The following is a 23,251-nucleotide window of genomic DNA, read 5'->3' on the forward strand; positions in this document are numbered from 1 at the left end:
GTGGTGGGGGGCTGTGTGGCCCTGCCCCATGCTGTTCCTGCTGTAGCTATTTCCGCAAGATCATATTATGTAGCATGGCACATACAATGACAATTTGGGTACATGTAGCTGGAGAGTACTGCAAGGCTCCACTGGATATATCCAGGCACTGGAACCATGACTCGAGCATCCCAAACACATGCTCTATTATGATTCTGATTTGTGCGTGTGGCTCATTATGGAGTTCTTGTTTGGGTGTGTGTGCATTTCTGATGGGTGTCATCAGCCATGGCTCAAGAGTGTAACCAGCATCCCCCACTAGGTGGCCATATGGGATGTCCCCACTGGCAAATTTCTGGTACAGCTGTGCCATATGCCAGATGTGGGAGTCATGATAGCATCCAGGGCTGCCATCACACACATTCATTATAATGCCCTGGGCATCACACATGGCCTGGCACTTGATGGAGTGGAAGCCCTTGCGGTTTATGTAGACCCTACCCCACTCACCAGGTGGTGGTTTGATGTGTATGTGTGTGCAGTCTAATGCACCCACTACCTCAGGGTATTCTGCTATTTGGTGGAAGAGACGCATATTGCTGGTCAGTGCCTCATGGGTGTTGTGGAAATATATGTGTTCACGGGCATGTGCTGACATGGCATCCAGGAACTGGTGGAGTACCCTGGATGCTGATGCCTGTCAGATCCCCATGATATCCCCAGTTAGCCTTTGGAAGGTACCTGTGGCTAGTATTCTTAAGCATACACATACCTTGGTATCCACTGGGATAGGTTCCCCTCTTTTGGTTCTGTGTGTGAGGTTTGGCCGGCACAGCTCAACAATTTGCTGTAGGGGGTCCCTGTCCACCCTATAGCACTCCACTATCTCCAGCTCATGTAGTGCCTGGTAGGTTACCCTGGGTCTGTACACTCTTCTCCTTCTCCTCACTGTGGGTTGGTCATCAGCATTCTCATCCTCACCACTCTCAGCCTCTTCCACATGTTGATTTATGAGAGCAAAAGCAGCCCCTATCATTTTGTTGCTTTTGGTAGGTAACATTTCCACATTTGTGTACATTGGTGGTGTAGAGTTTGTGGGAAAAACCAGAGGGAAAGGTGTTTGCATAGTTTATAGTAGTGTGCTGGGCTGGGCTGCTGCCTGTGTAATTGGCTGGTTCTGATACATTTCACCTGCCAGCTATGCTAGTTCTCCTTGGTTACCTTCCTACTGCTGTTTTCCCTTCCCATTGCCTTCCTGTTTAAGCCCCAAGGCACGCCGCACAAACCCAGTGCTCAGATGTGAACGGAGCTGCTATTTCCTGTTTTTTTTTGTTTAAAACCCAGTGCATGGTGTGTGCACCCGTTTAGGCAATGTAAGTACTGCTAGGCAGCTTCAGACACACGCCCTTCCTTAGCTGTGCTTAACAAAGGGCAAACACGGGCCACAGAGCTCCAATAAGCTTACAGCATGCATGACACACCCCCTTATGAAGTCATCTAGCTCTTAGGCTTAGACCGTGGTATTATTGCACCTACATGGTTGGGTGCAAGCTAGCACTGAAGGGAAATCTGTGATTCAGTATCATTCCCCTCATTTGCATAGAATTGACTGCTAATGCATGGTTACAAAACCGACACTCAGCCTTACCCCATAGCAACCACTATTCCATGGTCTTATTGTGTTATGCATGCCATTGACAATTATGGCAAAATTATGATTTTGGTTTAAAAGCTTATTTCCAGCTTTTTTTATTATTTTTGGGCCAATCTCATTTGTGCATCACTGCCCTACACTTAAATGAACAAAATCAGCCAAAAAAAGTTATTTGTTATCATTCTGAAACTGATTTTCATGCCTATGGCCATATATTTGGTCTTTGGCATGCCTAACCCTTCTAATACATGCATTTTTATGGGCTGTCATGCCTCCGTTTTGTAGTTCTGCAGTCTACACTATTCCTGCACAGATGCCTGCCCACTTCCTGGATCGCTAATTCACCTCATTTGCATGGTTTTCACCAGCACATGAGGTAATTAGCATACAGGGGCTGTGTCCATGCAGGAATAGTGCAGGAGCGCTCATGCACGTCCCGGGAACTCATTCCTGGATTGCACGTCAGCCATATTGCCTGCAGCAGCTCTTGCGCTATTCCTGCAAGCTGTGCAGAGCTTGCTGAATCCTGGGGAATGTGTGTGGTCTTAAAAATATGTTCTCTTTGTTATGTTAATTATTTAAGGAAGGAGAAGGTTAATGTAACACAAGATTTTTTATTTTATTTTTTTTTTTATTTTACATTTGTTAACTGGGAAGTTCTGACTGGACTAGGTCCATTTACAGCGAAGGCCCAGGGAGAAAAGCTCCACATTGTTAGACATGAGAAAAAATATTTTTTTACAGAGTAGTACAGCAATCATGTAGGTTATACAAGAAAACAATCAGATATTTACATTAGAAATGCAAGCAGACAAGACACTTTTCAGCAGTTAGAGAAGTTACAAATAGCAGAGATAGAAACTACGTACAGGCTGGACTAATGGCTATTAGAGTTGTAGTCCTATAGAGGAATTCCAGTGCCTAACTTGGAACTGATGAAAGGGTCGGAGGAGGAGTAAGATAGGAAAGCTTAAGTTTAAGTAATACAGGGACATAGTCAGGTATTCATTAGATGGGATTTGAGCGAGTTTTTGAAGTGTGTGGTGATGCTGGCAGTGGTCAGCGAGGGAGGAAGGCAAATCCAGTTTCTATCAATGTAGTGGGAATATAGTGCTTTTCCTGCAGTATTGTTTGCTCTACTGAAGCAGAGGAGAGATTTTTCACTAGATCGGAGAGGGCGATTTGCTGTGTAGTGGGTAAGTAGTTGAGTTAGTGATGGGGTTTTATCAGGGTATTTAAGAATATTGTAGGCAGTGACTAGCTGATGGTAATTAAGTAGCTGAGGTAGTTCTAGCCAATTTAGGCCTCTTAGAGCAACACAGTGATGTGATCTGAAGGTGGTGTGTTTAGCAAATTTGGCGATCCTATTGTAGCACGATTCTAGTTTGTCTAGATATAGTTTCTTGATGTGGCTGAAAATTGGTGCTGCATACATTAGTGTGGACAATAAGTGAGTCTGGGCTAGAGTGAGTCTTGCTTGGTCTGAGAGAAAGTTTTTGTGTCTATATAGTGTGCCCATTTTTTGTGAACCTTTTTGATGGTTTGTGAGATACGGACATCAAAGTGATGGTTATTGTCAATTTCAATGCCAAGATGTTTGGTATGGTCAGAAGGGGAAATGGCAGTGCCATTTTTAGAGGTGATGGTGAAGGGGAGGGGAGCAGTTTTTGATTTTTTAGGGGTAAATACTAGTAATTTAGTTTTATTGGGGTTTAGGATGAGTTGGATATCAGAAATCCATTTTTCTACAGAGTTAAAGGTTTCCTGGGTGAGTTGTTGCAGAATGGCTGGAGATGTGGCTGTGCAGATCAAAGTTGAATCATCTGCATATTGAATAAGTGTGGCATGCTGGGTTGAACTATGTAGATTACTGGTGAAGATAGAAAAGAGAAGTGGGCCCAGTATTGAGCCTTGTGGGACACCTATGGTGGTGGGAAGTTGAGGGGGCAGTATACCTTGCCATTGGACCGATTGCTGTATGTCACATAAGTAGTTTCTGAACCAGGCTATGGTAGATGGGGCAAAGGATAGTGAGGCTAGAGAATCTAGTAGAATGGGGTGTGAGACCATGTCAAATGCTTTGGAGAGATCCAAAAGAAATGGCAGATGTAAAGCTATTGTTGTTCCTGTATTGGTTAACAAGATTAGTGAAAGAGAGAAGAGCAGTGGTTGTGCTATGATGTGGGCTAAGATGTGAAAGTACTGAAGGAAGTTATAAAATGTGGAGGGCTACAGAAAGAAAAAAATTAAAATGGACTTATTAAAAAGGGAGCACTGAAAACAGATTGATTATGTGATTTGTTATAATGTACCTAATGTGTTTACTGTGCTAAGTCTAGGATCAAGCAGACACACACACTGAGATTCTTAGTCATTGTGCCTTACCTGTACTGTCCTGCTTGTGTTTGTCTTTTCCTGAAACAAAATGGACTTATAGGCACGTGCATTATATTCTGCCAGTGTGTAGACCCTCAGAAGCTACCCATTTGACTTGTTTATTGGATAGTGCTGTCACTAATCTTTAACTGCTTGATTTCATTTGATTTATGCTGAAACCTAGCACTGTGTATTATCTGCTGAAAAATGTTGAATTCTTGTCTGTTTTATTAACTGCTGCATACTTGTTTATTGTTTTGCTGTACAATTGGAAGGTAGAAGCTCTTTATATTATGGACATTCTGTATATAGTAATTGGGTATTGACAACTGCACTCTCCCTTCTTCTGCTTATTCCAGCTTGACTAAACACTAGCATCCCTTGAACTTGCTATGTTCTGTATTCTCTCTTCCTTTTTGCCTACTCCAAATTTTTGAGTAAACGCTTGCTTCTCTTGACTATTCTGCTTTTACCTGTGTGATTTCTCCCCTCCCAGTGCCTACTTAAAGGCTCCTTTCTTCAAATCTGTGCTTTAATAACTGCTGCTTTCTTGCTTACTGTTAATGTACAATTAGAAGATATAAGCTCTTTATATTGTAGAATTTCTGCATGTAATGTTTGGGTACTGGCAACTGCATTCTCTCTTCCTTCTACTTATTCCAGCTGGGATAAATGCTAGCATCCCTTGACCTTACTATGTTTTGTGTTCTTACTTTTGCCAAATGTTAGAGTAAACACATGTTTTCCTTGATCATTCTTCTATTACCTGTGCTTCCCCCCTCCCTGTACCTATTTAAAGGCCCCTTTCTCCATACCTGTGTTGTAAACTAAGCTACTCTCCTTTCTAGCTCCTCAAGCCTTGCTATTCTCGTCTTTCCTTTCTACTGCTACATGTAAACCCGGGAGTACTCTCTCCAGACCTTCTACCTTTCTTTCTCACCCTCCAGCCTGCAACTTTCACTCTGTTTTTATTGTTCTCTGTCTGTCTCTCATTCCTTTGCCTTCTATTTCACTCTTTCCATTACTATTCACTACTTGTCCATCAATTGCTCTCTTCTAGAGATTTAATAATTTTTTTACCACTTTAAGCTCACTATCTTATTTTCATTGCATCTCTCTTTTATTTTACAGTAGTCCACTACACTGAAAAGTTACCTCAACCCCCCACCCTGAATATACCTGGCTGACATTCTATCTACAGACCCTCAAAGCGATACAAGGATTACTGTCTAGCCAAGGACGGGAGGAAATCAGCACGCTTTATGTAAGTTTCCCAATTACTTCTTCCTCACCTAGTGTTAAAAGCTTTTGTTTTTGTGCAAATTAATCTAGGCTTTGGCGTGCAAGTGTATTTCTCGGCTCACTAACCCCCCCAATCACCACCACCTTTCTTCCACCCCCACTGAGTATGCATCTGTCTCCCTAGTCTCTGTATCACTTTGGCACCTAACTCACTTCAGGAAAGTGTGCTAAAGGCTAAGACTTTGCTGCCTCTGTCCTCTCTTTTGTAAACCAAGGGATCAGTTCATACATTATCAACATCTGGCTTTACTCACCTAGTTTCTACACTCTAGTATCAACTAGGTAACAAACTCCCATTTCAGCTTTTGGAGTTTTTTTCACCAGACAATATTACAATTTCCATTCTACCAAATATATCTTATGCAGCACTGTTGGCTGTTAACATATATTATTGCCTGCAATTTTAACAGTACCTGTGGAGATAGTTTTTTTTTCATTTTTTTCTCTCAGTTTTGTCTCTGAGATTCATGGCTGCTTGCAGGCTGGTGCATCCCGGTCCGTTCACCCTCCGCTTTGCTTCAGGCTCACTCTGCTCCTCTATCCTACCCCCATTCCCACCCACCCCTTTTTCCATAGATTTATAACTAATAAAACACACACCCTTCTACCTCCAGCCAATACAACTCCTGCCTCAATCCCATCCCCTTCCTCTCACCTCCACACCACACCTTTTCAACTATCCACTATGTTCCACCTCAATTCCTTGCTAGCCAATTCTCTCCTACTCCACCTACTATAGCTCTTGCTTAGCTCCACCTCCCTCCACTTATGCATCATCATTCACCTTCAATCAGCTACTCTCCCTCTATCCTCTTCCAACAGCCACACCCACACATATGCAGCCATTGGCTCACAGCACTGAAACACAACTACCTTTCTCCTCCTACTTTTCAAACATTTACCCACACATAGGACTTACCCTTCAACTTACAGATATGTAAAATGTACCAGTAAATTTATACAAATCACTCTATACAATATAACACAAATTAAACTCAAGGCTGACATCCACCCCAACCCATGCCCTCCCACCCACACCCATCATTACCCAACCATTTGCCCACCCATCCCTCCACCAATCTCTCCCCAACATACTACTAGCCACCACCACCTTCCCTCACTTCCAAAGACCAACAACTTAGACCTAGTCTTTATGCACTTTAACCCCCATAGTATCATAAATAAAATTACTGAATTCCATGCAACTCTTAACTCCTACTTACCTGACATTGCAGCAATAACCAAAACCTGGCTAAAGCCCCACATCAAAGACAAGGAAATTATTACAAACAGATTATAACATAATTAGATTAGACAGACCAAATAAAAGGGGTGGTGGTGGTGTCGCTATTATGTATAAAGACATACTCAAATTGGAACTATTAAACTGTGCCCCTCCTGACCTTCCTAACTCTGAAATCCTAACAACACATCTAGTAATAAATCCTAACAAATCTATTATTACCATAACCACCTACCTCCCCACGGGAACAACCTACCCATAATTGAGAATCTTCTCGCCTGGGCATCAACTAATTTCAGCCAGGAGACTATTATCCTGGATGATTTTAACCTGGATTGGCGTTCCTGCAACACCAACAGCCCCTCCAATTTCCTAAACCTCTTCAATTTCACTCAAACCATATCCTGTCTGACCTGGCTAGATAAACATTCTAAAAAGCAGTCCGCACTAGATTGAATACTAACTAACAAACCAAATCTAGGTTATTTAGCAGGCTGCCTTCCAGACTCCCTCAGTGAACACTCACCTACCTTCCTGTACAAGAAATGAGCTCAGACACAAAACAACACAATATATAAATTTATCAGGAACAAAAAAACTTTTCCCCCCACCACTTTCAACCACCTTCTTCAGCAAAGTAACTGGTCACCTCTTAGAAACCTCCCACTTGATCAGGCAGTCCTTTACTTCAACAATACTTTTCTTAAAATACTCAACAATCTAGCACCCACAAGTAAAATAAGAGCAAAAACTAGACACATGCCTTGGCTACCTAACGATATCATAGTTCTGCTGAAGCAAAGAGACAGGGCATGGTCCACTTACCACACTACCAAAAATAAAATAGACCACACAATATATCAGCAGCTACATAACCAAACTAAGAGACAGATAAAAATAGACAAGCAAAACTATTTCCTTTCAGATCGGCAAACCCACCAAGTTAACCCCAGAAAAGTTTGGCAAAACATTAACAATCTTCTCAACCCAGGCTATACTCCTACCCCCACCCACCCACCAACTCCAAAGTTTCAGACCCAATAGCTACACAGTTTAATACCCACTTCATTCACTCAATCATATCTCTTCTTGTTAATCTGACTAATCAACCTCTCACTGTTCCCCTACCCCCTTCTATTTCACCCCAATCCAAACAAACTACATAAAATCTCTCCTTTCCAAACTCAAACCCTGCTGTCTAGCAGCTGATACATTACCAAATTAAGTCCTTAAAATTGCTGCCCCTTCAGTCGTCTATCCTTTATCAGTCCTAATCAACCACGCTATCTCTGAACAATATATACCCCATCTATGGAAAATATCACAGATCATTCCCCTACACAAGGGTGGCCCCTCTAAGGATCTAACTAACTACCATTCCATAGCCATACTCTCCCCTCTAGCCAAAATCTTAGAAAAATGCATTCATTCCCAACTCCTTGCCCACCTCCTTAATCACAAACTCTTCTCCCCCACACAACATGGTTTTAGGCCAAAACATAGTACCAGTACTGCCCTGCTATCTTTCACAGACACCATTCAAGATCTTATAAACAGAGGCCAAATGATCTCCTCCATATTCCTTGACATGTCAAAAGCCTTTGACACAGTCTCCCATCAAATCCTACTAAATAAACTATCATCCTATGGACTCAACACAACAGCCTTGTCCTGGTTCCATAGTTATCCCTCTGTCAGCAAGCCACCAAATGGGAGAACACCCTGTCCCCCTTCTACCCATCACTGCTGGTGTACCACAAGGATCCATAGTTGGCCCCCTTCTCTTTATAATTTCTACTAACAGCCTCAGCTTTTCAACCCAACTAGCCTCCATAGTCTAATACACAGATGACTCTACATTAATCTGCACAGCCCTCCCCCCCCCCCCAGGATCTACAAACAAAAATGCAATAATCTTTCCATGACATAGAAAACTACCTGACCAGCCATCAACTGATACTTAGCTCAAACAAAACCAGGCTAATTGTCTTCAATTATAATAAACCCAAAACATGTCTGACTTCACTTTCCATCCTTTCCACAAACAGAACCAAAATAGATCTCACCAGCCAAGCCAAACTTCTAGGTGTCACAATCGATGATAACCTAAGGTTTGACACCCACATCTCCCTCACCATCAAAAAAGTCCACTCCAAACTTGGCACCCTTCACAGAATTAAACCTTGCCTTACAGACAATGAAAGACTAGCCACTGCCCACACACACCTACTCTCCACCCTCCTATATGGCTCCCTATTATTTACAAACATTCATAAATCTGACCTGAATAATCTGGAATCATGCTACAACAAAATCACCAAATTTGCCACAGGCCACCCTTACAGAACCCGCCACTGCTCTGTACTCTCACAACATAAATGGTTAGAACTACCAAACCTTCTAACATTTAACCAACTCTCTATAGCCCACAAAATAATTCACAAACCTAATGACTGCCTGGCACTCACCAACCTAGTCCAACCCAACAGCAATCCTAGAGCTCTAAGATCCTCAAATAAACTATTGTTAAAGATTACCCAAGCCCACAACACACAGGGCACAGCCTTTTTTTCCCATAAAATTGCCAAACTATGGAACACACTTCCTCAACCTATGGCTAAAAGCCCCAGTAAAATACCCAGCCAACAAAACACTGGCTCTGCTCCTACATTACTCCTGGTCAAGCTACCTACGACCCCCTTACATTACCCTAAACTAGCTCATTCTCACAGCTACAACTATTAACTGCTGAAGGCCATCTTGTTTCTACACTTGGTTTCAGTTATCAATGTATACATACATACGGCTTTGTCTTTAACTGTTATGTAGACTGCATTTCTCTATCTTGCAATTACTGTATCACACTGTTCTCACTATTAACTCATGCAGCCAGTTTCTATCACTGGGCATTTTTTTTTATTAAATGTGTTAATTATTTGCTAATTATTGTTATATAACTAATTCCTTTACTGACTTGCTTTGTACAGTGTTGATTTATACGTGTTCAATTTGATTGTTTAATAATGTCTATTTTATGTATGGAGATTTTCTCCCCGAGCATCTGCTAAAATGGGCTTTGTGCCCGGCCGGATATTACCCGGTAAACAAAATAAATAAATAAATAATGGAATGGAATGGAAGAAATAGAAAGTGGTAGAAATTGTAGAGTTTTGTGATCTCAGATGTGCATGGTCAAGAATTGGTAAAAATAAACACATAATGAAAGAAGGAAAAAGAACAAGAAACTTAAATGGTAAAGTTAGTAAGAGAAAAGAAACTAAGCTGAAGCATAAGATATGGGAAGAACACATGACAATGAGAGAATTTTATGAAAACTCTTCTGTTTGGTGGGTGGTGTTTAAAGAAAACTGAAAGTTTTTTTTTTAATTGTAGAAAACAAAAATAAAAATAAAAAAAAATAAATAAGTAATGGAAGAGATTCAAATATAAATTGAGGAAAAAAGGAAACAGAATAATAGAGATAGAAAGAAAGCCATATAAAAAACACATAGAAACTTAAAAATATGTTATTTAGGTAAGAATGTTTCTTAAAAGATAAGAAAGAGGAGGTATCCTCTTTTTTAGTAAAACAAGTGAGAATGACAGAAGGAAAAATGAATGCATTATTTAATGAAGAGCGTGGCATTAGATATAAACAAAAAGAAATAATGGAAGTTCTGGAAATATTTGTAGATAAAATGTATGTAAAGGAAGAAGCTTAAAAACAGGAATGGTGTATTAAAACTATCTGGGTACTGCAGTGGGGCAGCAGTTAACATTGTCACCTCACAGCAAGAGGTTCTTCAGTTTGATTCTTAGCTGGGGTGACTTCTGTGTGGAGCCTGTATGCCCTCCCTGTGTTTGCGTGGGTTTCCTCCGGGTACTCCAATTTCCTCCCACATTCCAAAGACATGTTTCTGCAGCATTTCTCCCTGGGCATCCACTGAAAATAGGCTCTGTCCTAGTCAGACTTTCCCAGTCAACAAATGTTAAATAAATAAATAAATCTGAAGGTGGTAAGGCAAAACTGGAAAAGGAGATTACTATGAAAGAAATGCAAAAAGTAGTAAAAGCAGTGAGAAAAGCATCAGCACTATGATTCAACAGACAAAAATAGAAGTTTTATAAGCAAATTGAGATGGAAGAAAACATAGCTTTCTGTAAAGTATTAAATGAATGCATACAATGACTACAGATTTTTGCAGAATGCTCAGATTTTTGGCTCATATTTTTGGTCTGTTCCTCATAAAATATGTGGTTTTCTGGCAAATCACTGGGATGATCTGAGGAATGAAGTCACTAAATAATGACATACATTTGAATTTCAGACTTTAAATCCTTCAGAAAATGCATGTTAAAACAAATCCTGTTACTCTAAGAACATTCTAAGCTTATAAGAGTAATACTTAAAATATGTCCCTATTTGTGTGCCTTTGTCCCCCTATTTTGTTGGTCTTTGCCCACATTTCTTGCACTAAGAGGTTGAGAGGTATGAATAAATTATTACATAAAGGGATAGTGCAAAAAGAAGCATGTATTGGGATTTTAAAATTTATATTGAAATATGATGATAGGAAACCATATGAAAAAACTGGAGACCTATGACTATAGGGAATAACGATTACAAAATATTTATGAAAATAATACAAAAAATGATGCAAAAAATGTTGAATGAAGTAATAGGAAATGGTATGTTTGGTGTAAAAGGGAGAGAAGTAATGGAACTGTTTATAAATGTTAATAATAGTATAGGAAATAATAAGTATGATCTTGACAGAAAAAACGGTAAGATTGGTCGCATGGTGTTGAGAAAACATTTTATAAATCATAGAGTGATGTGTGAAATTTTAGAAGCATATGGAATAAATAAAAATAGCAGAAATTATAAAAACTTGTATAAAAATTCATAGGTGAAAAAAATGGTAAATGGATGTATGGGAAAAGCAATCAGTGTAAGAGAGGGAGTTAAGCAAGTGTGTCCCTTATGTATGTGTTTTCTTTTTCTAGTAATGAACGCAATTATTCAAACTTTTATGTCAGAAATGGATGAAGTATGTTGGAAGATGTTAAAAAAACTGCAATACTGGTATGTCTGTCTTATGTATTTGATTAAGATTTTATAGAAAAAAGGATGGATGAATGAATGAAAGTGTTATAAAAACTGAAAACTTATTTAAAAAGGTGGATTTAACATTGAATAAAGGAAAAAGATTTTGTGAAATAAAAAAAAATGAATGGAAATTAATATATAAGGTCTTACGTTTGGGGAATGTGAAAACATAATGAATTAGTGGAAAGTGAAATTGGAAGAAACACAAAAATCACCAACATGGTGGAAAAGTTTTAATTTATCATATAATAAAATATGTATATGTTAAATACATATATTTTGGGGAAATTTGCTTCCGTTGAAGGAGTTTATCTGTTTCCAGGAAAAATAAAAAAAAAAAAAGAATTGCTAGAAATATTGTTCAATTTATGGTGTTTGAGACTGAATCTTATAAAAAGAGGAATAACATACAATCAAAAAGAATAATCGTATTGTTTTTAACATCAACACACCTGTTTTATGGTTATTAATACTGTGAAAATCAGGACGAATAAATTGGTAGGAAAAGTGTTATATGAGAGTTATAAAGAGATACGGATACAAGTAAAAAGGAAAAGAAGGGGTGGAGAAGAGATTATGGAAAGAAAGGAATATGTAAATATGTAAATAAGGTAAAGTTATGGAAATTAAAATTGTCAATTGTAATGAGAAAAGGAATGCGTGATATAAAAAATATTCAAGATTTTGTCTTGTATATCCATGGAGTGATTTATCAGATGATGTTAATAATGCAGTAAAGAAAAGAAGGAAAAGGTTTGAAGATGTCTGTGAGGGGAATATGAAGCAATAGAAGAAAGACTGTGTTATGACTGCAATGTAGAGGAAACTGCAAAACATTGTCCTTTTACAATGTAAAATCAACACTCCTTTTTTGGGAAAAGTTTACAAATATATATAGTTGCAAAGGTTTCAATGAAATAAGTATGGAAATTATACTGTCTGGTAAACATGAAAAAGAAAGGATGAAATTCATAAATGGGGTAAAATATTATTTGTTTACAGTCTGGGTATTGTGGAAGAGAAGGTGTGAAGCGCTACTGTATAACAAAAAAAAAAGAAGGGAGGAAGTTGTATTAGCAGAAATAAGGAAATGATTATGGAAAAAGCAAGGGGGAGGATAGGTGAAAATTAAAGAAATGGTAATGGAAGAAGTATGTACAAAAACTATCACTGATGAAGAAATTAAAAAAAATATATGTAATGATGTAATAAGATTGACTTGTGCTTGCACAAACATGCAAATAATGTAAATATATAAATAATGTGCAAATAATGTATACACACACACACACACACACACACACACACACACACACACATATATATATATATATATATATATATATATATATATATATATATATATATATATATATATATATAAAGAGAGAGAGAGAGAGATAAAACAATCCCTCTTCTTTTAATTTCTGATTACTTGTGTGGCTGAAGGTGGTTTATCTAATGATAACCTTATTAGTCTGATATCTATGTCTCTCTCTCTCTATAGAAATATATATATATATATATATATATATATATATATATATATATATATATATATATATATATACACATACATACATACATATAGAGAAAGATGGATATCATATCATCCTAGAGACAGATAATGGAGGAAATTGATGCAGGGAAGGAGTTTTCTTGGCAATGACATTAGACATGCATTAAGGTCCTTCTTTTAATGTGCATTCTGTTTGGCAGTTGAAAGAGTGGAAACAGTGTTGAAAGAGTAAAAGAAGCCTAAACTTTTTTCAGCAGTGAATTCCAGTATTGTAAAAAATGGAATACAGGAGAAACCTAAAATATGACTATTAAAACCAACAAACTGCAGGTGTGAATTACATCAAAAAATTAGATTCCTATAAGCAGATATGAGGGATGAGATAAACTGGTTATTCCATTAGGTATAAATGTAAAAGATGTCTGACCCTTTATTCATACTGGGAGAGACATTTTTCTAACTCAACATTTGAGACTCCTCCAATTGCTGAAGACTTCCTTAATAAATGTGAATTGAATCAACAGTGCTTCCTGTGGGCTGACTATGAGCTTTCTGGCATTAACATTACTCAAAATGACACATAGTCTTACAGTTTCTGACTTCTCATATCAGTTGCTTCGATGTAAAACATTATTTTGGTTTGTATTGTGGAAATGTTTATGATGTTAAAGAAGGTTTGATAAATGGAATGTTCTGGAATGGAAGCCTGGAGAGTCTGATCATTCTAAAGAATGAAGAAGACATATTACATTATATTCCCAGTGTTGTAAATATTAATGGTTATTAGGTTAATATGATGTATAGAAAATTCATTTTTATGTAGATCACAAACTCATTAATGCATGTGATAAAAGAAGGTGCTCGTATTATAGAGAATTTGATCATGCCATTAAAAATTGTGGAAATACTTTAAGAAATGTAAAGCTTAAACTCATTTTTGGTTTGATAGTCCCCAACTGAAATTGAGAAATAGGAAAAATGTTGAATGACACAGGTAAAAAACTTGATAAAGCAGAAGTTTTATTACAGTCAAATAATGACTTCCACAAGCATGGCGAAGTCAGTGTGGATGGTGATGATGTACGCATAACATGTGCCAGGCAGAGATGATAATGACAGCGAACAAAACATAGCTGTTTTACATGGAAATAGGAATCAGATATGTCTTTTTTTTGGTAAAATAATTAAGAAAGAACAGTATATGATATATAATATAAAATATAGTAATGGTGATATAAATGTTATACAATCTGAGATACAATTAACAACAGAAAATTTTATAGAAGTTTTATATATATATATATGTATAAAGCATATTCTGTATATACTCACAGATTGGAAGATTAAATCATTCTCAGACATATGTCATTGCTTAATGTGAAGCACAGCCAAAACTGTTGTAGTAAATTTGCCATATATTGTGGTTGGGAGACACTTCGATATTTAATCATAACATGCTACGGTCTCCATTTCCCTTTCAGTTTTCTAGTGTAATTAAAGAAAACCTATTACTATAGATGAACTCAACTAGATTTTGAAAGAAGTGCCAAAGGATTCCTGATCTGGCCCAGATTGAATCCCATATACTTTCTATAATAAGTTGGATTTGTCTAGAAAACAGTTTTTTCTGAGAATGTTCAATGAATGGTTTCATGAAGGAAATAGGGGAAATGATATTTGTGAAAAACTCATTCGATTTATCTTTAAGAAGGAAGACAAAACTGACATAGCAAATTGGAGACCTTTAATGTTAAATAAGACCAACTACATTTTTTGCATAATTTTCCAAAATAGATTAAGTAATGTTTTAGTGCCTAAAGATTTATGATGGTGTATATGAAGTTAGAATTAAACTATCAAAGACACATTATTGCCAATAAGGGATGTAGTACATTGCATTAATAATACACATCCATCCATCTATCTACAACCAATTCTCCCATGTTTGCACACGGGGCTAGAGTGTCACATTAACACTGACAATCATCTATACGCAATGTTTGCACCACAGGTGGTTAGCCCTGCCACTGTTCCTCTTCCATATCACACAAACGTGTTCATGCTGACACCTACAGCACATTTGAAGTGTTCAATTAATCTACTGCATGTTTTTGGAAAGAGAAAAGAAACTGAAGCACTGGGATAAAACCCACAGTAACACAGGGAGGACAGACAGACTCTGCACAGAAGGCACCCCAGCTGAGAACTGAACAGCAGAACATTTTGCCGTGAGGAGACAACACTACCTGCAGCTCAACTGTGTCTACATTAACAATGCAAATAATCCAAAAATGTTATTGGCTTGTGACATTTGGAAAGCACACAATACTGTCTTTTATGATGCATTTTGATGTGTTTTACAAATCTATAATGTTAGTAACAAAATAAGTAGTGTTATGCAAAATGTATATCATCACTCATGGATTCATCTAGAAGTTAGTGTTTGGACTGGAAAACAATTCTAGTCAGAAGGGGAATGAAACAAGGGTATTCTGTGAGAGAGCTATTTAGGATGATTGTGTTGACTATTTTGGGAATTGTATGGCAAAGTTTAAAGAGGTATAAATGGAAATATCTCCATCTCTGAATATGTATATTTGTATACAGATGATCTAAGTCTTCTTCTTTCAGCTGTTCCTGTTTGAGGTCACCACAGTAGATCATCTGTTTCCATTTCTTCCTGTCCTCTGCATCTTGCTGTGTCACAACGACCACCTGCATGTCCTCTCTCACCACATCCATAAACCTTATCTTAGGCCTTCCTCTTTTCCTCTTACCTAGCATCTCCATCCTTAGCATCCTTAGCATCCTTTTCACAATATACCCAGCATCTCTCTTTAGCACATGTCCAAACCAATGCAATCTTGCCTCTCTGGCTTTGTTTCCAAATTGTCCAACCTGAGCTGACCCTCTAATAAACTGTTTCCTAATCCTGTCCATCCTCGTCACACCCAATGCAAATCTTAACATCTTTACCTCTGCCACCTCCAGCTCTAACTCCTGCCTTTTTTGATCACTGTCACCATCTCCAACCCATATAACAAAGCTGTTCTCACTACCCTCTTGTAGACCTTCCCTTTCACTCTTACTGGTGCCCATCTTTCACAAATCACTCTTGACACTCTTCTCCACCCACTCCACCCTGCCTGCACTCTCTTCTTCACCTCTCTTCCACACTCATTACTCTGAACTGTTGATCCCAAGTATTTAAACTCGTCACCTTTGCCAACTCTACTCCCTGCATCCTCACCATTCTTCTATCCTCTGTCTCATTCATACACATTTATTCTATCTTAGGCCTGCTGACCTTCATTCCTCTCCTCTCCAGAGAATATCTCCACTTCTCCAGGGTCTCCTCAACCTGTTCCCTACTCTCACTACAGATCATAATGTCATCCCCAAACATCATAGTCCATGGGGACTCCTGTATGATCTCATCTGTCAAACTGTCTATCACCATTGCAAATAAGAAAGGGCTCAGAGCTGCTCCTTGATGTAATCCCACCTCCACCTTAAATGCAAATGTCACTCCTACCACAGACCTCACCTCTGTCACACTACCCTCGTACATATCCTGTACCACTCTTACATACTTCTCTGCCACTCCCGACTTCCTCATACAATACCTCAACTCCTCTCTAGGCACCCTGTCATATGCTTTCTCTAAGTCCGCAAAGACATAATGCAACTCCTTCTGACCTTCTCTGTACTTCTCCATTAACACTCTCAGAGCAAACATTGCATCTGTAGTGCTCTTTCCTGGAATGAAACCATACTGCTGCCCACTAATCATCATCTCCCTTCCTAATCTAGTTTCGACTACTCTTTCCCATAACTTCATGCTATGACTGAGCAGTTTTTATCTCTCTGTAGTTACTACAGCTATGCACATTACCCTTATTCTTAAAAATCAGTGCCAATACACTTCTCCATTCCTCATGCATCCTCTCATCTTCCAAGAATTTGTTAATCTGGCTAAAAATCCCACTGCCATCTCTCCTACAGACCTCCATGCTTTCACAGGTATGTCATCTAGACCAACAGCCTTTCCTTTCTTCATCCTCTTCAGAGCTGTCCTTACTTCCTCCTAAGTATCATGCTAAATTCCTATCAATGGTTATGCAGTGTTTTTTAAAAATTTAGAACATTTTTCCATTTCTGAAATAATATTTTTTAAAATCTGGAAAAAAGTACAGGCTATGGATGTAAATATGGAGATACAATTATTTATTTTAGACAGGATGGCTTTAATGTCTTAGGCTTTACTTTTGGGAATGAACTGAAATGTCAGAAATGTTGGTATGACGTTATTGAGGTAGTTCATATTCAATTACGCAGATGGATAATTATCTGCTCAAAAAAAGTCTGTGTAATTCCTTTGTTGTTACTTTGGCAGTGTTTTTCCTTACCAAAATTGTAAGAAAAGAAATGATCAGAGGCGTTTTTTTAATGTATCTGTGGCAATACATTAAATCCAATAAAAATACGAGTTTTATATCGTAAAGTAGAGGAAGGCACTTTAGGACCATTAAATCCTTTCGTACATTTGGCTTCTCTTCATTTACATTGTATTTGAGATAAAGTCAGGAATGTAGATAAAATAATGATATAACTGGACATACATTTTGGAAAAAATACAAACACTAGTGAGAAATTTGATAACTGGAAAAAGGTAAAGGAGTCGTGACTATCTTAAAAAAATATGAATATTACATTAAAAATTGGAAAATAGATGTAATGGATGTTTTATCCAGTAGAAGATTATAGTAAAATGTGTCATGAATGCGTACTATTATGAAAGACCTTGTGTATCTCTAGATAAAACCTGTTGACATTCAGGAAAGGCATAATAGATTTCAAAAAGATTAAGAAATACATAATTTCCTTTGGAGGCTGATATTAGGCAAATTGGCAGTGAAAGGACATATGAAATATAAAATGGTACCTGAACGATTAAGTGATGTTTGTCAGATAGAAGAAAGAATGGAACATGTGCTTATACATTGTCCAATGTTACTGGAATACCAGAATAAAGCTCCGTATTTTAATGTATAGGATTATATTCTTACCTCAGAACAAGGAAAGGAATGATCATGATGGATTAATCGTCAGTGCATTATGGATTCTGTGGCTTGCAAGATATGATGCTTTATTATATAACAACTTATGGGATGAAGATCCTAAAATAAAAACTATGACATTCATTATGGCAAAAGGGGTGGGGAAATAACAAATTACATTCTGACTTTTAATAAATATTTGTATTTCTGTTCTAAGTAATCAGAATGCTTGTAGGTTATTTGGTTAACATAGGTCAATAATTGCTCTTTATTTTTTCTTCTTATTTATTTATATGGAATGCAATATATTCTTATTTGCATATCATTAATTTTAATAAAGTTCTTCTACTCTTTTGGGTAACTGCCCTGGGATCTTTTACATCCACCTGAGCTACCAGCTCAGGCATGTGGGCCCTTGGTTTAATGTCTCATCGAAGAATGGCACACTCAGGAGTTCAACAACCCCCCCTGATGTCACATTGCAGTAACAGTACTGGAAAATTAATCCAGTAAGCTGGTATGGAAATGGAACCCACAGCTTTCTGTTAGAAAAGGCAAGCACGCTACCTGTTGAGTTACTGAGACTGGCTTCTGCATATATTATAGATGGATATTCAGCCAAAATTACCTTTTTCTATCAATGTAACATACTATGGCTAAGAATTCACCAAAATTATCTCAGGAAATTATGTTTTAGTAACACAGTCTTCATTTATGTCTATTACTCCTGTTTATGACATATAAGTAGTAATGCTGATGTTATCCTTTGAAGGCATGATATATATGATATTTAGGAAGCACTAATGGAAGAAATGTTTCTAGTTTTCTCTAATGTTTAACAATAGCAAAAACAGCAAGTACAATTATGCAGTAGATTTTGAATATGTTATAGAACCACATATTATGTAAGTTTCTGGTGGAAGCTAAAAGTTTCTGATTTCTCAAATGTACTTCATTTGGACAGACTGAATGCATTGAACGCTTAAGTACAGATATTGTGTAACATGAGGTACAAATTCTATATGGGACTGCTTACTTTTAGAAATTACTTTTAGACATGATTTTCATTTAAAAGCAAACCAAAAGGTTCCGAACAAGCAGGTGTAAAACTCCAAAGGTTTATTAGGAAATATTTCGTCTCCCTTAGTAGGAAGACTTCTTCAGACAAAGTAAAAAAATCATCTAACACAATTTAAAACCTTAACCACAAGATTCTGCATGAGTTTTGTTTACCCTACGAAAATTTGTTGCTAAAATGTATTTTAAGGGAAACAAACCGTATTTATACTTGAATGTGTTCATAAATCTTCACTAAGACATCCTTTGTTACTTTTACCAAGTTTGTGTTTCTTTTTTTGAAAACTTTTTTATGTTTGGCACTTTGTCTATACAAAGTAGACATTTATTTCATGCTTTTAATGTAATACAACTTTAAATGTGAAGGTATGTCAGTGGGTTCAATTAAGGCAGCTGTTTGTAATTTTGTAATACACCCATTTTTTTGGCGCCGTTTTGGTTTTAAATTGTGTTAGATGATTTTTTTACTTTGTCTGAAGAAGTCTTCCTACTAAGGGAGACGAAAAGCGCTTTACTTTCATATTTCCTAATAAACCTTTGGAGTTTTACACCAGCTGGTTCGGAACCTTTTGGTTTGTTTTTTTTACTTCAATTTTGGAATGATTTTCATTTAAGTTATAGGGAGAGAAAAAGAGAGAGAGAGAGAGAGAGAGACACTGCAGATGCCTGAGACAGACAGAAATAGCAATAGAAGTTTCAGAGAAAGCAAGACACACGTTAGGATTGCAGACTATTTTATATCTCTGAAAAATGTTGCGGCTTTAACAAAAAGTGGCATAACTTAGATGAGATATTTTATTTTATTTATTTTATCCTATTTACATTTTGTTTACTGAGATAGAGTACGAATCACAAAATGACCCGTTTCAGTCTCAGCACAGATGTCATGCAAAGCAAAAATAAGAATGAAGCATACATACAGTAAAAATGTACAACCGTTTCCAGTACTTCATGTACAAAGGCAGTGTAAAAATGAAACCAACAGGCAACGACGTGCAGCAATTTGAAATACATGCAATATAATGGCAGATTGGTTACAAAAAGTTACAAAGTAAAAAAAAAATGTAAATATTTGCATAAACTCTGTGATAATAGTTCCGGATCAAATGGAGACGTTACACTGATAAGCCAGGGTCTACCATTGGTTGGAGTGCTGCATTAGTTATGTAATATGCTCTGAGATGATATTTACATTTATTTTGCTTCTGAAGAAATTGAATTAATAACTGAATTTTCAGTAGTTGCAGATTTCAGTAAGATGTGGGGGGAGAGATTCACATTTTTGGGGACAAGGACTAAGAAGCTATGATAACAGCAGTGTAGTTTGGTTGTGGAGGGTTCGAGTGCAGGTCCTGCTCTATATTGGATTCTAGAGTTATAGCTTAGGGTAGCTGTGAAGAATCTCATAGCTACAAGTGATGGGGCATGACGGCAGAATAATATGAACACCAGGAAACCCAAAAAGAGGTTTTCTCCATGCATTACTAGTAGCCTTTTGGCTTTGAATAGAGTAAGGCAATGATGTTCCTGTCTTTAATTTCTCCAGTACTTTTTGGTTTCTAATACCATGACAGGAATAGACCCCATTCTTAAGTCAAAGCATGATTACAGTTCATGAAATTAATATTGTTTCAATCTTTGATGTTAGCCAAAAGTACTCTTTGCAGCACATGTAATGTGCCCAGAAATGCTGCAATCCATATGGAATTACATGCATCGATAACATACATAAATACAAATGTAAATTCTTTTTTATGAGACCCATTGCTCCTACTACTGCTGGAACTGTCTGGGTATCCTTCTTCCACATTGCCTACAAATCCTGGTATTTTATGACTTTGTGTCTCTCTGCATGTAAGACACTGGTTGTAAAAATTTCAGTGAACAATGCTGTTTTTGTCTTCTATCATGGGCTACTATATCTGGTTTTCTCACATCTATTTTTTGAACTGTTGGTAATGGGTGGTCCCATGTGATGCAGACCATTATTTTCTATAATGCTCTGTGGCTCATGTTTCCAATGCTTCTCAGCTACTTCAATATTATAATGTTTGCACAATCCCCAATACAACTGTCTTGCCCAATTATATGCCTTTCAGTATTCAGGACATCTGCCATTAGTGTATCACACCCAGCAACAAGATGTGCAACTGTTTCCAATTCTCTTTTACAAAACCTGCATTTGTCGATTTCTCTAACATGTTCAATGGACTTTGAAAACCAACATGTATGTAGTCCACTATCCTGGGCTACCAATATTAACTTTTTGCCTTTTGGTTTAAATTCACCTCTCCCCGACCATTTCTGCATTCAATCCTGAACAACATGAGATTGTTCCAGAAGTTTTTGTATACTTGCAACTATATTTATGCATTTTCCACATTTCTTGCCTTCTCATCTGATCATTAACCTTATATTCTTTCATTTGTTTTTTGGCACATTCAGTTGCTGCCTGATTTTTATTACTTCTGGTTTGATTTCCATTCCCTCTTGACATATGATGACACATGACATACGACACATAGATATATAGATATATGTTTCTGCTAAACTAGGCAGAGAAGTCATCTTAGACTTGTTCTCCTCATGTTTTAAAACTTTCACTATGTCTGGATCTTTGAGGCCAGCAGTCCTACGATTGCAGATCTATACTTGTAATCAATTTCAAGGAGGCCCATACTTCCTTTAGAACAAGGAATATATAATCTTGGTATACAGATTGATTTTTATAAACCATTTGATAAGCATGACGCATTTTTCTTGTTTTCCCATCCAGCTGATACAGTACCTATTGGGGCCAGTCAGTCACTCCCAAAACTATAAGTTGGAACAGAAAGAGTAAAGTTGTTTATAGCTTGGACATTGGTCCTTGACCTTAGGGATGGTTTCAGTATTAATTTTAGTTTTCTGAAATATTCCTTACTAAGTTTTATTCACATTTGTTCATGTTTTATTGTTGGTTCTTCATCAGTTCCCAAGTTCTTGCTCGAGTTCCTGTCCCAAACTGGTATTTTCTTGGTGTTGCAGCTTCCCTGCTTTAAAGGTTGCTTTTGCACATTTAGCAAGACCAAATGGAATTCTTATATGATCTGAGGAAGTTTTGACCACTTGCAGTTGTGCTTTCAGTTCCTCATCTGATGAGCTATACAGTTTTAAATCATCCACAAAAAGGAGATGACAAGGCTTTACACTTCATTGTTTTCTGGGAACCAAATTGTAGCCATGACCTAATCTGTTAAGTAGACAACTTAATGTGCTAAGGTCAAGACAAAAGAACAGCGGTGACAAAGCGTCACCCTGGAATATCCCTCTTTGAATTTTTATCCCTGGGATAATAATTCTGCTATATCATGGCTTAGCCGCAATGTGGCTTGCTAGTGTTTCATGGTCACTGTAATATAGTTGACCTATGTAGGGTGTATCTTATACATTTGTAAGCACTCTTATCTATGAATGCTTTTTTGTAGTCTATCCATCCCATACTTAGATTCTTCCCCTTTTTACAATTCTCTATTATGACTTTATTTAACAACAAATGATCTTTTGTTCCACTTGACTTTTTGTGTTACCATTTTATTCTATGATATTATTGAGTTTTCTTCTAAATGACTATAAACTCTATCAGCATCAATTTCAGTGTTCAGTTTATACATCATCGGAAAGCCTAGTTATTGGTCTATACTTTTTTAGGATAGCTTGTAGGTTCACTCTTAAAGAGGAGTATCATTTTTTTCCTTTTGTTAACCAGGTAGGTGTCAGTTCAGAGTGTGCATACAAATAGTTCTTACTCATCACTAAATCTTCATGAAAAGATGATAATACTTTTAGCCATAAGTTAAGTACTGCATCTGGGCCTGGGGTTTTCCAGTTAGGAACTTTTCTTAATTTTGTTTCAATTTCTCTGGCCATTATTTAATCCCATTTCATATCC

Source organism: Protopterus annectens, chromosome 17.part0 (assembly GCF_019279795.1).
Source record: "Protopterus annectens isolate FY-2018-M chromosome 17.part0, PAN1.0, whole genome shotgun sequence".
Taxonomy (NCBI): domain Eukaryota; kingdom Metazoa; phylum Chordata; order Ceratodontiformes; family Protopteridae; genus Protopterus; species Protopterus annectens.